The following is a 16,997-nucleotide window of genomic DNA, read 5'->3' as shown; positions in this document are numbered from 1 at the left end:
TAATTAAAGGACAGCTCCGGCGCGCCCCTGCTTAATTAACCCCGCACTCAGCGCGGGACTAATTGTGTGCACGCGGCCACGTCGCGGTCGGCTGAGTATTCCGGAGCGATATTTCGGGCACGGTCCTCCATGTTCCTCCACGTCCACCACGCTCTGCGTCCCGCCGCTTCCGATCGCCGTCAGTGTGACGAATACTGGCGCTGGCGTTGTGTTACCCTAGACGCCGCCTCGGAGTGGAGTCTGATTCACAGTTTTGCGCCAGTAAATACCGCATCGAGAGGTCACACATGAGCAGTGGCGTCTGCTGTGTAAGGGCATAAGAGCATTTCAACACCCTAACTTTTGACACCCTCTGGATTTATCGGTTATTAGTCTCTGAATGCTGCTAAACGTAATGTAGATGCGGTAATCTGAAATACACGACATTATATCCACCGCGCTGCGCTACATATTGCTCCACTAGACTCGGTGAAACTTGGCATCAGTGTCGTGAGCACACCTTCACTTGTGCACGTTTAAGGAGCTTCTGCACATGCGCAACTGTTGTTGTTGTCGTGGTCTTCAGTCCTGAGACTGGTTTGATGCAGCTCTTCATGCTACTCTATGCTGTGCAAGCTTCTTCACCTCCCAGTACCTACTGCAACCTACATCCTTCTGAATCTGCTTAGTGTATTCATCTCTTGGTCTCCCCCTACGATTTTTACCCTCCACGCTGCCCTCCAATACTAAATTGGTGATCCCTTCATGCCTCAGAACATGTCCTACCAACCAATCCCTTCTTCTGGTCAAGTTGTGCCACAAACTTCTCTTCTCCCCAATCCTATTCAATACTTCCTCATTAGTTATGTGATCTACCCATCTAATCTTCAGCATTCTTCTGTAGCACCACATTTTGAAAGCTTCTATTCTCTTCTTGTCCAAACTATTTACCGTCCATGTTTCACTTCCATACATGGCTACACTCCATACAAATACTTTCAGAAATGACTTCCTGACACTTAAATCTATACTCGATGTTAACAAATTTCTCTTCTTCAGAAACGCTTTCCTTGCCATTGCCAGTCTACATTTTATATCCTCTCTACTTCGACCATCATCTGTTATTTTGCTCCCCAAATAGCAAAACTCCTTTACTACTTTAAGTGTCTCATTTCCTATTCTAATACCCTCAACATCACCCGACTTAATTCGACTACATTCCATTATCCTCGGTTTGCTTTTGTTGATGTTCATCTTATATCCACCTTTCAAAACACTGTCCATTCCGTTCAACTGCTCTTCCAAGTCCTTTGCTGTCTCTGACAGAATTACAATGTCATCGGCGAACCTCAAGGTTTTTATTTCTTCTCCATGGATTTTAATACCTACTCCGAATTTTTCTTTTCTTTCCTTCACTGCTTGCTCAATACAGACACTGAATAACATTGGGGAGAGACAACAACCCCGTCTCACTCCCTTCCCAACCACTGCTTCCGCCGGCCGGAGTGGCCACGCGGTTAAAGGCGCTACAGTCTGGAACCGCGCGACCGCTACGGTCGCAGGTTCGAATCCTGCCTCGGGCATGGATGTGTGTGATGTCTTTAGGTTAGTTAGGTTTAAGTAGTTCTAAGTTCTAGGGGACTTATGACCACAGCAGTTGAGTCCCATAGTGCTCAGAGCCATTTGAACCATTTGAACCACTGCTTCCCTTTCATGCCCCTCGACTCTTATAACTGCCATCTGGTTTCTGTACAAATTGTAAATAGCCTTTCGCTCCCTGTATTTTACCCCTGACACCTTTAGAATTTGAAAGAGAGTATTCCAGCCAACATTGTCAAAGGGGCTTTCTCCAAGTCTACAAATGCTAGAAACGTAGGTTTGCCTTTCCTTAATCTTCTTTCTAAGATACGTCGTAAGGTCAGTATTGCCTCACTTGTTCCAACATTTCTACGGAATCCAAACTGATCTTCCCCGAGGTCGGCTTCTACTAGTTTTTCCATTCGTCTGTAAAGAATTTGTGTTAGTATTTGCAGCTGTGGCTTATTAAACTGATTGTTCGGTAATTTTCACATCTGTCAGCACCTGCTTTCTTTGGGATTGGAATTATTATATTCTTCTTGAAGTCTGAGGGTATTTCGCCTGTTTCATACATCTTGCTCACCAGATGGTAGAGTTTTGTCAGGACTGGCAACTGCCGTGACGTAATTGCCTTACAGGCGAGGCCCACGAGAAAGACAGGCCGCGTTGCGTATGTCCAGAAGGTAGGCCAAGCTCACTCAACTCAGCAGACAAACAGCGTTTCTACACCTGTAAACTCATAACTGGGAGTGTATGTGCAAACGATAATTGCATCTCCGACTGTACGCCATTGTTATGGAGTCAGTCTAACAAGGAGACGGCACGACCGTGGGGTCGGGGATTTCTCCGAAATTTTTGTGGTGAAAGAGGACCTCTAACACCTCATGTGGTTAAAATATTAGGACGCACTTAACGGAAAATCCCGGGAAAAATCGATCCAAAGTTTCTTAGGTTTCTTATCAGTATAAAATGTTAGTCCGTTGCCGATCCGCCGTGTGGCCTAGTTGTTTAGGCCTCGGAGTCTTACGCCAGAGATCTCCGGTTCGATTCCTCCTCTGGCACTTCTGTTTTTCATCTGTTTCATTTTCTTTTGTTATTCCACCAATTATTCAAAAAGTTTCCCAAACCTACATTATCTTTAACAAATTAGTTACATTATTGAATAAAAATTATTTTATTTTTGTCCAACAACACAATTCATGGCGGTGGGTTTTCCATTTTTAATTGTAAATTATACGAAGGGAAACATTGAGTTTTTAATCAGAAAAACAAAGTCGATTGGGAAACATAATAATTATAAACAAGAACCGCAATGGTAATTATCAAATGGTTCAAATGGCTCTGAGCACTATGCGACTTAACTTCTGAGGTCATTAGTCGCCTAGAACTTAGAACTAATTAAACCTAACTAACCTAAGGACATCACACACATCCATGCCCGAGGCAGGATTCGAACCTGCGACCGTAGCGGTCGCTCGGTTCCAGACTGCAGCGCCTAGAACCGCACGGCCACTCCGGCCGGCGATAATTATCGTAAAAACAAACAAACCAATAATTTTTGCGTCATCTTGCGCAATATATAAAGGCGGATTTTTTTTTTCAATCACAGGGCGTTTGCAATAAATCTGTACAAAACCATGTCCCATTAACATTTACGAAAATGTTTTGAGTTTCTGATAATTTTGAGGCAAACCAGGCATGTTGAACCATGTCTCGGAATATTGGTGACGATAGTTGACGGTGAATTCTAGAATGAATTTTTATACGGTCTTCTCGGGAATTAATTTCACGATTCTTCTGTAACAATGCGCTGCAATTTTGCAAGCAACAGAAGAAAAAAAAAAGTGCCAGAGGAGGAATCGAACCCGAGACCTCTGGGGTTAGGGTCCGAGCGCTAACCATGTAGGCCCGACGGCGGATTGGCACTAGAGTAACATTTTATAGTCATAAGGCACCTAAGAAACTTTGGATTGATTTTTCCCGGGATTTTCCGAGTAGTGCGTCCTAATATTTTAACCACGTGAGGTGTTAGAGGTCCTCTTTCAGCACACAAAATGTCGGACAAATCCCCGACCCCACGGTCGTGCCGTCTCCTTGTAAGAGGAAACTGAGACGCGTATAGCACGTGTGAAGTGATGCGATACTACAGGGCGACACGCACGTGCCACACGTGTCGTGCTGGTCCAAGCCATATTGCGACGCGTACACATACTTCGCACAATCCGATTGGCAAAGCTCCGCGCTCACAGAACCAAAGCGTGCGCACCCTGTTATCTTTCTCAAACGATCGTGGCGAAGTGGCCATCATCTCGCTAATGGTCATGCTTATCGTGATATACACATTTTAGTAAGGCACTATGCAAAACTCAAAAAGTGTGCAATGAGAAATAGGAGTCGCTATGATTTTGAGTCTGGTGCGCATTACCGAGCGAGGTGGCGCAGTGGTTAGCACACTGGACTCGCATTCGGGCATTCGGGAGGACGACGGTTCAATCCCGCGTCCGGCCATCCTGATTTAGGTTTTCCGTGATTTCCCTAAATCGCTCCAGGCAAATGTCGGGATGGTTCCTTTGAATGGGCACGGCCGACTTCCTTCCCCGTCCTTCCCTAATCCGATGAAACCGATGACCTCGCTGTTTGGTCTCTTCCCCCGAACAATCCAATCCATTACACCACGTGCTGCTGCGTGTCAAATTTAGCTAACATATTGAATTTTTGTTTAGACTTGGGAGGAGGTCTGTATCTGTCCCCGGTCTCAGGAAAGTGGATTCTATGTAGTGCATTCAGTGCCGATCTCTCGCCCACGGGAATGAAATATTTTTACAGCCCTCGTATCTCCTAAACGGCTCGGGACATCGAAACGAGATTTTGGCGAATGACGGCACACAAGGAGGAGAGTACTTTGCCAGTTCGAAAACACATTGAAGTTTCTTATCTATGGCGATATATCTGAAGTTGTACTTTCTACTTTTTTTATTCCAGTGACTGTAATTCTTTAAGAGTTATCGACAGCTAGTGAGAGACAAGAGTTTCCTAGTATGAAAATAAATAGGAAATTTCTTCTATTATATTACCACAAACGGACACAATTAGGTGTTCGTAAGCTACTGAGCTCTCTGGTCGCCAATTACTTGTTTAAGGAGACACACTATTTCAGAATTCGGTCACAATAGCTGCTGCAAAAATGAGTTTGTGCAAATTATAGTGTATTTTGGCAAAAGAAGTACTCTCAAATCTGTCAACAAGAGAAATGTGGCCGTTACTCGTAATTGGTGATACTTTTTCGAATGAGAGAAGGTTATCAATTCACAGAAAAATAAAGCGCCAATTCTGTTGGAATTTTGGTTGAATCCCATAACCCATCGTATTTTTAACACTGAGCGCCTGAAATGGAAACTTACCAAAGGATTTTATTCCTTATAATAATGACGAGCGTACCATTCAGGCAATATGACACCCACACGCCAGATGCTGGTTAGTCACCTACAGCTTACCAAATTCACAATGCGTGATTCGCGAATATGATGATTGTTATTGAGAAAAGTAAACATTTGATACATGGCACAACACAATGGACAGTGCACCGTCAGCAGATGAGAATAATGCACGCGACAGGAATGCAGAAGCCAGCCAAGTGTACTTTGTGAGAGGAAGATTTCACGTCGTTCTAAAAACATTGTCACTGAAGTAGGTCTGACCCGCCCTGTTAGCCGTGCGGTCTAAAGCCGTCGGCACACGGACCGTGCTGTCGAACGTCAACGTTGAGCGTGCCGACTTCAACGTGCTGCTGAACGCTCAGGAACGATGCGACTTGTGCATACGGTACGTGGGCCCCAACGTGCTATACGCGATTACAACGCACTCCAGCGGCAGTTGCGGTATGTTTCTAGCTCCTAAATGACACTGTTTACTTAAACGGGTGCGCGTAAAATTCCCGCATTAACTCTATCAAAACGCACATTTCCTCCATTACTCATAGGCCGGTCGCGTTGTTCTATATGTAATACACACAAATAAAAACTTCAATATCCATATAAATGTTTTAAGACGAAAAGGAAAGTACCATGTCTAATAAGTAAGAACACAGACTTATAAAATTTCTATTACAAACACGGTGATACAAATTTGCTATAGTTCTCCACATAAGATAAGCATTATTTCAGCATTCCCACATTTTAGCAAAACCCTAAGGTCATTCTTACTTGATCACTGTTCGTACCCAGGAGCAGAATTTTTACATGTGAATTACAAGACGTAAAAGAAAAAGGAGCAAAATATCGTTATACAAGTAGCGCAAGCTGTCCTGTACATTAAGCCAATCAAACAAACTCACTCCTCAAAAGAAGGTGCACTTACATTTACATCAAATCAAATCCTATAGTATAAACTTATATTAAACTAATAGTAATGCGTCAGAACCTATTACACGAAAGGGGGGGAAAAAAAGTTAGCGCGAGACGCGAACCAAAGTTATTTCTTGCAGCTAGGTAGAAATTGGTAATGCTACTCACTACGCTACACTGACAACATTGGATCCTCCATGTGTCGTTGCATTCAAATGGCATACTCTCATAACGCGCAAGTTACAATAATACTTTTGCCACGAATAAGATGTTTCTCGTTATGTTTTTTGCAACGAAACACACAGTTAACAACGGGTTTTCGAGTAATTCTCAATTTGCTGGTGCTCATAAACGGCATATCTACGTATAGGCTTGAAATGAGTGCCAATATGGCGCATCACAACTCTGTGCTGAAGGGAGATGGCGTGCGTGTGACGTAGGTGGCGTTGTGCCACCTCATTGGTCAACGCTCAGCCGCACGCTCAGAATATCTGACCTGCTAGATATTGCCCTGCACATTCGGGAAGACTCTCGAACGTGCTATTCCACGCTGTGACGTCAGAAACTCGGCACGCTCGACGCTCAACGTTCGGATGCACGGTCCGTGTGCCGACGGCTTAACGCACTGCTTTCCGGGCGGAAAGGCACTGTTCGAATGGCTCTGAGCACAATGGGACTTAGCTTCTGAGGTCATCAGTCGCCTATAACTTAGAACTAATTAAACCTAACGAACCTAAGGACATCACACACATCCATGCCCGAGGCAGAATTCGAACCTGCGACCGTAGCGGCCGCTCGTCTCCAGACTGTAGCGCCTAGAACCGCACGGCCACTCCGGCCGGTCGGGAAAGCACGGTCCCCGGCACGAATCCGCCCGGCGGATTAGTGTCGACGTCCCGTATGCCGACCAGCCTATGGATGCGTTCTAAGGCGGTTTTCCATCTGTCTCTGCGAATGCGAGCTAGTTCCCCTTATTCCGTCGCAGTTACACTATGTCGGCGATTGTTGCGCAACACTGTCTCCACGTACACGTACACCATTATTACTCCACCACGCAAACATTTGGAGTTTCACTTGTCTGGTGTGAGATATTCCCAGGGGGTCCACTGGGGGCTGAACGGCACAATAACCCTGGGTTCGGTGGGGGGCGGCGGTGGGGTGAGTGGACTGCTGTATTCTGTTGTGGGGTTGTGAACCACAGAGGGCTACAGTGGGGATGAAGCCTCTCCATCGTTTCTAGCTCCCCAGTTCAGTACAATACAATACAAAGTAGATCTGCCTTTATCAGCAATACATCTCAACAAAATAAATATCTCAAGTCACCGCAACTTTCAGGATACTCATATGGTGGGAATAATAGCAAACACTGCTCCATTTGTGTAGCCTGTTGTGTAATTAGTTTATTAATGCAGATACCGTGTATTCAACCGCTGAAATGCTTTTTCTGCTCACGACGAGCCGATTAAAAGATCGTTATTCGCGAGGGCTTCTCGACTGTTTCTAGTTTGCAGTGTAAATGTGATGTCCACATGTACGTAGCATAATGTCTCTTATTAGACACATATCCACATAACGATAGATATGTACTTCATATCTCGGATGCTTTTTACCAGGAGTACAAAGGAGGCCATCCCTGTGGAAATTACGCCTTTTCGACTTCTTTTAGAAATACGTCAGCATAATAGTCAGCAAGCATATCTTGTTCTACTTTGCTGCCTGGCTTCTAGATCACATGGTTTTATAATATTCCTCACTTCCTTATTCACTACCCTTACGATGAATCGTCTGCCCCTTGTTACGATCTTGAAACATTGTGGAGGCAGCAGATATACTTCCAGTGGCTAATGGCTCACCACTTATTGAACTGTGCGTTGTTCTTGACAAGAAGAATAAACAAAACAAAAAAGTATACAGATACACGTAACTGGGAACTATTATGAACTAACGAAAAGATATGGGGCGCTTAAACGGCGAAAAACGAAACACTAATCAGTGACTATAAAACTCAGAATTCCGTAAGGCTGTAGTTTTCGGATAGGCAACACTTCCGCTGCCCATATGCGCCATGCCGAAGTGAACATTGCCTTCCCGCTCCTCGCCTCATCCCTCCCGGATGTCCCACTGTAAAAATGGTTCAAATGTCTCTGAGCACTATGGGACTTAACATCTATGGTCATCAGTCCCCTAGAACTACTTAAACCGAACTAACCTAAGGACATCACACAACACCCAGTCATCACGAGGCAGAGAAAATCCCTGACCCCGCCGGGAATCGAACCCGGGAACCCGGGGGTAGTAAGCGAGAACGCTACCGCACGACCACGAGCTGCGGACTGATGTCTTCCTGTAAGCCACGGTTATGGAGTGTTAGGGGAACAAAACCGCGCGAGTAGTGCTGCGATCTCTGGGCAAGGTGGAGAGCTCCTCAGACCGCCATCTGACTCAGCTGCCACCTCCGGCTCTAATTCGGCTGCTCACCGTGTCGAAATGGGCTTGGAATATACATACGGGTACGCCGTTCGAGGTTTCTTCTACTCTATGCCTGAATTTATCAATCGTACCTGCTGACAAGTGGTACAGTGCCAGCGTTACTGTCATTTGTCCTACAATGGTAGAAAGCGCACAAGTCTACTGACAATTTATTACAACTGTGCGTGGGTGTAATAAAATTAAAGTCATGCAAAATGATTATCTGTTGCATAAGGTTCCACATTTTGTGTGACATGAGGACTGTTATGCAGAAGAGACTTAATGCTATAAATAAGCCCTTATACCATTTATGTCGAGAACTGATCTTAAATTTTGTTTTACGACTAGTAATCAGTGAGACTAATAAATGGCAGATTCCAGTAGAATATGCAATTCTCGTTAGTACGTACGCACCCAGTTGCGAGTTACCCGGTTCAGAAACGTATTTTGCCTGCTGAACTCAGGCCCACCTTCGTGGCCTACGCGACGCGACCTGTCTTTCTCGTGGGTCAAATACATACGGAATTGATAAACGATGCGCACGTTCATGACGTGCACTTCTAGCTCTAAGCACTCATCTACTAGTTTACGTCAATGCCACCAGGTGGTAACACACTGCAGCAGATTTTTATCTACATTCGCCATAAGTCTCGCTAGGTCGTAGCACACTCCACAGATATACGAATTCACACACTACATACTAAAAATACATTAAACACCAGTGTATGTTAGTGTTATACTCTAACATTTGAGAGAAAACCTATTTTGTGGGATTCTGATTGAGATATCGTACACAGAGATTTGGATTTCCTCATAGAGCATTCCATTTCAGGCCCTGAGAACCGTAAAGCACATCTTAGTCGATTGTGAGACTGTAGCATTAATTCGTGCTTCTGACTTCTGTTCAACTTGTGTTTTATCTGCACTGCAGGCCAACATTGTACATATTTTTGAACATTCACGAAAAGCTCTCTCACAGGTTCCTCTGATATTCACTTAAATAGGGAAGGTCGGAGGTGGTATGCTTTTGGCTCTTACGGCTCTAGGCGCCTCATTTGTATGCTTGTCACGTGACCTCATTGGTCGATAGTACTACTTGAATTTAGACATTTCCGCAAACGGCAGTTTGTGGTTAGAGCTGGTTGTCCACTGTGCAGGAATCGACATTTCTGTGGAGTGTCAACATGGAGTCTGTTGAATTTGTGTTAAGTGCAAACAGATAAGTAAATTTTGGTGTCACCGCCAGACACCACACTTGCTAGGTGGTAGCCTTTAAATCGGCCGCGGTCCGTTAGTATACGTCGGACCCGCGTGTCGCCACTATCAGTGATTGCAGACCGAGCGCCGCCACACGGCAGGTATAGAGAGTCTTCCTAGCACTCGCCCCAGTTGTACAGCCGACTTTGCTAGCGATGGTTCACTGACAAATTACGCTCTCATTTGCCGAGACGATAGTTAGCATAGCGTTCAGCTACGTCATTTGCTACGACCTAGCAAGGCGCCATTACCAGTTACTATTGATGCTGTAAAACATGTACCGTCAAGAGCGATGTTCACCATTTATGAATTAAAGTTAAGTATTCCAGCAGCTACGTACGTTTTTTGCTAGTCTAATTTCCTTGACCTGTTCCAGACCTCACGCCAGCCTGCGTGAGCTAAAACGCGTGCCTTTCGGCTTCCTCTCATAGTGGGTTGGCTCTCTTGCCAATCCACAACATAAATTACCAGGAAAAGTGACGAAAGTGTCTGAAAAAGTGACGAAATCAAATGAGCATTACTACAAGCGAGCATCTAACGAGGAAGGCCGGCCGGGGTGGCCGACTGGTTCTAGGCGCTACAGTCTTGAACCACGCGACCACTACGGTCGCAGATTCGAATCCTGTCTCGGTCATGGATGTGTGTGATGTCCTTAGGTTAGTTAGGTTTAAGTAGTTCTAAGTTCTAGGGGAATGATGACCTTAGAAGTTAAATCCAATAGTGCTCAGAGCCACTTGAACCATTTGACAAGGAAATATAAAATAAGCTTAAGTCGTTATATGAATTTAACATAAGAATGCCTGATTTTCAGCCCAGAAGTTAATTCGTTAACCGATGCATGAAATAGGTATCTTGTACATTTGTCCGAAAAATAAAAAAGCACGAATGCTCTCACTTACACAAAAATGCGAAACGGAGAGTAGCGAAAGCTTCAACATTATTTCGTTTTTGCCATAAAATTTACTTAATTATGTACAAAACAACAAAATTCCAAAAACACAGTTCTTCCATTTTCAGACAAGTTTTGCGTATTATTATTCTTATTATTATTGTTATTGACAGCGGCTGAAGTTGTATAAATATGTTGATGAGCATGAATGTTATACAGCACTTTAATATTTATCAGAATTTCGTGAACACTCAGAACGTATGTCTGCTCACGAGATGGTGCTCACTCCCTATCCGATTTATTTTATTCTTTTGTTTATGGCTTCTACACTGACAGAAAAAGCATCACAACATCAAGAAGGAGTCGTGCGACATAAACGGAAGTTGGTTGGCGTGTTTCTACATTTTAAAGATGACTGCCGTTCAGGTTTCACGCCAGTCGCGTAAGAGGATGCAAACCAGGTTTGCTTAAACACACGGTGTAACAGTCGTGAGCGTTACTTACCGTTGAGTTAGAACGTGGTTAGTTTATGGTAGTCAAGAATGCCTTTTAGGCGACAAAGACGCCATTATCAAAACCTCACTGAGATGAACTAGGTCGTTTGTAACAGGGCTACGAGAAGGGGTGTATCTTCCTTCTCCAATGTTGCAGGAAGACTTGGCAGGAATGTAGCCACTGTCCATAATCGCCGGCAGCGCTGGTTACGAAAATGTCCAGTCACAAGAGGACCGGGCTCTGGACGGCCACGTGGTGGCACTGCCGACGAGAGGGAAGACCGTCGTGTCCAGCCTATAGCTGGGGGGGGGGGGGGGGGAGGGGGTAGTTAGGGTAGTGGTGTTTAACGTCCCATCGACAACGAGGTCATTAGAGACGGAGCGCAAGCTCGGGTTAGGGAAGGATGGAGAAGGAAATCGGCCGTGCCCTTTCAAGGGAACCATCCCGGCATGTGCCTGAAACGATTTAGGGAAATCACGGAAAACCTAAATCAATATGGCCGGAGACGGGATTGAACCGTCGTCGTCCCCAGCCTATAACTCTGGCACATCATCTGCAGTAGCAATTTGAGCAGCATCTGACACCACAGTGACAAAACGAATTGTTACAAATCGGTAACTTCAAGGATGGCTCTAAGCCAGACGTGCATTCCTCTGACCCAAACCACGGCCATTTGCGACTTGGGCGGTGTCAAGCGAGAGCTCGTTGGAGAGCATTCTGGAGGTTGTAACAACACTAACGTTATCCTACTGTATATGTAATAAATTTTTGTCTTCTGAATTTCGATAAATTAGTATAATCCATATTCTGGTTTCATTTCTTTTTTGTTTCATGACATTATGTTGAAAAAGCTATAAACAAATTTCGATGTAAATTTTAATATTTATGTCAAATTTCAAGTAATGTTGTAATCGAAGGGAAGTGTACCTAATGTTGAAACTATTGTAAGATGTGAAAGTTGTATTTGTACGCCTGGTCCATACGTAGGCAATGTATTTTAGACTATGTGGAATGTAAAACCTTTGGTGAAAACCCTGTCTGTAGGGGAGCAGGAAAAGGCGGAGGTAGGCGAGCGCGGGAAAATGCACACGGGCGCGGTACGGCATAACGGGCTCAGCAGAGTTAGTCGGAGTTGGGCATCGATCTGAGAAACACGTGCTAGATCGAGGAGGCTCTCCTGGAAAAAGTGGTTTCGTTGAGTTTCGGATGCGCTGTTTCCGACGTCTATACAGCATGACAATATTCCATAGGCACTAAATGGAAAAGCATTGCGACGCCATGAAGAAGTAAAGTGCCTATATTTCATGAGCCATTGCTGTAATTGCACGTGTGCTTTGTGCCTCTCCATCTCGCCGCCTGCCGACCGCCTCATCGATACGAACAGGTTGAAACTTTCAGTACTGTATTCGTGTGGACCAGTGTCACTTTTGCTACATACTGTTCAATGATAACTTAAATTTTACCAGAACTGTCCTATCAATTAATTATCCTCACAACTAACCTAGACAGGGTCCTTTCCACATGTTGTGCAATCCGAGTATCCCAAGATGAAGATTTAAAGTTTATGTTAATAATAATTACCTGCAGACCTATCTATGTTAGAATGATGTTTAAAGAACTTTGTTGTTAATGAAATACTGGACGAATAATATAGGTCTGACCAAGTTGGAAGATAACACTGAAATTGGTTTAGTAATGAAGTTTATTTAAATTGAGACCACAACAACGGTAGTTAAATGAGCAGGAAATAAGACAAAAAGAGTGGTAAATCATATATTGGAAATCTTGAATGCTTAATGTTTTCAATGAGCAATCTTTCACTACAGTGATCATAACAGTTTCAGCGTCTTCCCCCCCCCCTTTTTTTTCTTTTCTATTCATTTGAATTCTGAAGTGTACTGAACTGCTTTGACCAGCAAAGTTAAAGTCAATATAAAACCTAAATTTATCAGTGTTTTACCCTTCTTAAAATTGACATTGTATGTGTGTTTCAAAAGTGCTCTTTCTAGGGTAACCTATGCCCGATTTCAGTCGGATCAAAAGACAAAACGCAGGTTGTAGTAAGCATTATAGTGTATTGTTGTGTATTTATGGTGTGTCCATATTAGTACAGCAAGTGAGATTCTTAGTTCAGTAGATTTTTCTGGTTCTAAAATTTACCATAGAATGCAGTATTACTACGTGTTGTTATGCTTGCACGTACATCCACTTGTACAAGGAAAAAACTCACTTAATGCCTAATTAGGCTGGCGACCGTATTATTAACAATTGGTAGCATCTGCTGTGTATGTTTCTTGCCCATCCTAACGTGTAGTTGCACTTTAGACTTGCTTGGCGTATCATTGTTGTTACTGAGTGGATGTAAGTCTGATTTTGCCTCCATTCAGGTACATGCGGTCAATATATTTACTAAAATCCTTTCTTACAAGGTGAGGCCCGTCAACTTACCATACTACTACATGCTTTATAGAGTTAACGTGCGCGAGAGCGGACACGTTACAAGGTCCGTTGTGTTTTCTGATGAAAGCTGGTTCTGCCTCGACGCCAGTGATGACCCTGCCTGTCTGCGTGCTAGACACACACCGCATGGACACCTGACGTTATGGTCTGGAGTGTGATTCCATATGACATCAGGAGCACTCTCGTGGTTATCCCGGGCACCCAGACAGCAGATTTGAATGCCAATTTGGTGATTCGACCTGTTGTGCTGCCACTTTTACACAGCATTCCAGAGGGTGTTTTCCAACAGTATAATGCTGCTCCACAGGGGGTGTTTTCCAACAGGATAACGCTCCTCCACATACCGCTGTTATAACACAACATGCTGTTTGGAGTTTCGACAAGTTACCTTACCCTGTTTGATCACCAGATTTGTCTCCAGTGGAGCACATATGGGATATCATCGGACAACTCCAGCGTCATCCACAGACAGCATTAACTGTCCCTGTATTGTCCGACCAAGTGCAAAACGCACGGAACTCCATCTCACAAACTGACATCTGGCACGTGTGCAGTACAAAGCATGCATGCATGTTAGTGTGCTTGAGTCCAACATTCTGGCAGTTACACCAGTTACTGATGTACCAGCATTTCACACATTTGCAATGGCTTATCTCGCACTTACCCTAACCTGTGGTCTTGCAATGTTAATCACTTGAACACAAATGTATTTGTGATATTTCATTACTCTACATAAATTACTTTTTGGTGCTGCGATTACTTTTCCGTCAGTGTATTATATTTGGATTACACTTTAGAATTGAATGAAGTGAATGTTTTGGGGGAGGAGACCAGACAGCGTGGTCATCGGTCTCATCGGATTAGGGAAGGACGGGGAAGGAAGTCGGCCGTGCCCTTTCAGAGGAACCATCCCGGGATTTGCCTGGAGCGATTTAGGGAAATCACGGAAAACCTAAATCAGGATCGCCGGACGCGGGATTGAACCGTCGTCCTCCCGAATACGATTACAATTTAGATTCTCTTACATCTGTACTAGATATCCTTAGAGAAATTCCTCACAGTTAACATTACACTGTCCATAGAAAATGGATTAAATATAACCAGCAAACCCCAACCCCCATTTCTGTAAAGAATTGAAATCCCATATGTAAAACAGTTTCAACCCTCTGATTACTTCACAAATGAGTTAATGCTGACATTATTTTCCAAAATTTTGAGAAGGTGACGTAGTCTAGAAGTTCTGAAAAGTATCATTGTCTGGTTTTCTGCTTATGGTCTCACACTTAGTTTTAAAAAGACACAACATATTCAGTTCTGCATAACTAGTGGTACTAAAGCAGTTATAAGTGTAACATATGGTGAGGAAGCAATAAATAGGGTGGAAACTTGAAAATTCTTAGGTGTCCTATTAATGAGAATTTAAACTGGGAAAAACAGATTTTGGAAGTCCTAAAACAACTCAGTTCAACTACATTTTCATTTAGAATCACTGAAAATCTTGGAAAGAGACAAATCACTAAGCTGCATATTTTCATTCAATAATGTTATATGGAATAATGTTCTGAGGTAACTCATCTTTAATAATCCATGGTTTCAGTTGCCAGAGACTGTAATCATACGTGTGAGTTGCGTTTGCGTGTGTGTGTGTGTGTGTGTGTGTGTGTGTGTGTGTGTGTGTATGTATGTGTATTGTTGACGAAGGCCATAATGGCCAAGCTTATAATTCTGAGAGTCTTTTTGTTGTGCCTAACTGCGACTCAGCATCTCCGCTCTATGGTGAGTAGCAACTTTACTTCTCATAATGTTGTTCACCTTTAATAAAGAAAGTCTCCATTGCTCAAAAATGTGCTGTAAGAATAATATGTAGTGCTCACCCACGATCTCTTGTAGATATCTTTTGTAAGGAGTTTGCCATTCTGACTACAGCTTCATAGTATATTTACACCTCATGAATTTTGTTGTAAACAATCCACTACAGCTCAGAAGGAACAATGATGTACGTAATTAAAATACCAGAACGGAAAATGATATTAATTACTCCACATTAAGGTTGTCTTTAGCACAAAAATGGGGAGCACAATGCTGCAACAAAAAAAGAAATGCTCCATAGACAGCAAAGTAAAATTTGAAAATGTTTCTCCTTGATACCTCCTTCTATTCCGTAGAAGAATTTCTATTATTGTAATGTGTAAAATATGGTGGGTAGGAATTACTCACATCTGTATATTAAACAAAGCTTATAAATACTCATCATGTAGCCATATTTGCGAAATAATTTGCGATCTAAATGTAAAATGACTCGTTCCTCATTATTACGATTTATCATACAGAATTGTGCATGGATCATGAAGCTAACTAGCTAACTGCGTTACATATTTGACATTAGTAACCGAGAAAAAGTTTGAAAAAGATTTGAAATTATGTGCAAACTTTGTTGCAAGTCTCTAAGTGTTCCCCTTCTGGGTAATGTAGGTGGTATGACTTACGCTCCCTCCAGACATACAACAGTTTCTAACTGCAATAATTGTCTTACTGTGTTAAGCTTTTAACGAAAGATTATGCATCTTAATGAGTAGATTATGCCACCATTTTAAATTTACAAATTCGGTCAATAATTGTTTGAAGTACTGAAAATCAAATTTTTGTTCCTTCCAGAAGCGGTTAGATAGGCGACCTGCAACAGCAACTTTACACTGTGCACTGGGTTAATCGTTTATTAATACAGAAAGCAACAGTAATAATAATATTAAAAACAATAATATTAATAATAAGAGTAATAATAATTGTTGGATTACACAGGCCAACGATTGAAAAACTTTTTTGCTGAAAATACCTTATTCTTATGTTTTTTACGGTGGGAAATCCAAATATGATACTCAAGAAACTGTATCACCCACCATTTCTTCACATTTTATAGTTACATTTATTAAATTAAACAATTTTGTAAAGAATTTAACACTTTTTATGTAGTTAAAATAATTTAAAAATGGGGTGTAAACTCACTTTCCTCTTTCCTGTGCATGTGCTCAGTACAATGTCTAATGGTGATTGTAAAAATCTGCTGACAGTTTTTGTTACATTTGTGGCGAATTTGTAATTAAAAAACACGAAAGAAACATTACAGACTTTGTGGAAAAGGTTTATCTATCATACTTTGGATCTAAACTTGGTGATCAAGATAAATCTTGGGTGCCGCATAAGGTGTGTTATATGTGTGTTGAAGATCTGATAAAATGGTCCAAAAAGGAGAAAAAAGCGTTTAGTTTTGCTGCTCCTATGATATGGATGGAGCCAAGAAATCATTCTGATGATTGCTACTTTTGCAGTGTTGATATTACTGGTCACAATTCGAAAGAAATGAAGGTAATAAGCTACCCTAACCTTCCTTCTGCCATCCAACCAGTAGGTCATGGTATAGATTTGCCGGTTCCTGAACCGCCAGATAATTTAAATTCTATTCCAACAGAAGTATTTTCTGATGTACAATCTCAGTTAGATGAACCAGATAATGATGAATTCCATTGTAA

Source organism: Schistocerca cancellata, chromosome 7, assembly GCF_023864275.1.
Source record: "Schistocerca cancellata isolate TAMUIC-IGC-003103 chromosome 7, iqSchCanc2.1, whole genome shotgun sequence".
In the NCBI taxonomy this organism is placed as follows: domain Eukaryota; kingdom Metazoa; phylum Arthropoda; class Insecta; order Orthoptera; family Acrididae; genus Schistocerca; species Schistocerca cancellata.
This window is presented reverse-complemented; position numbering follows the sequence as displayed.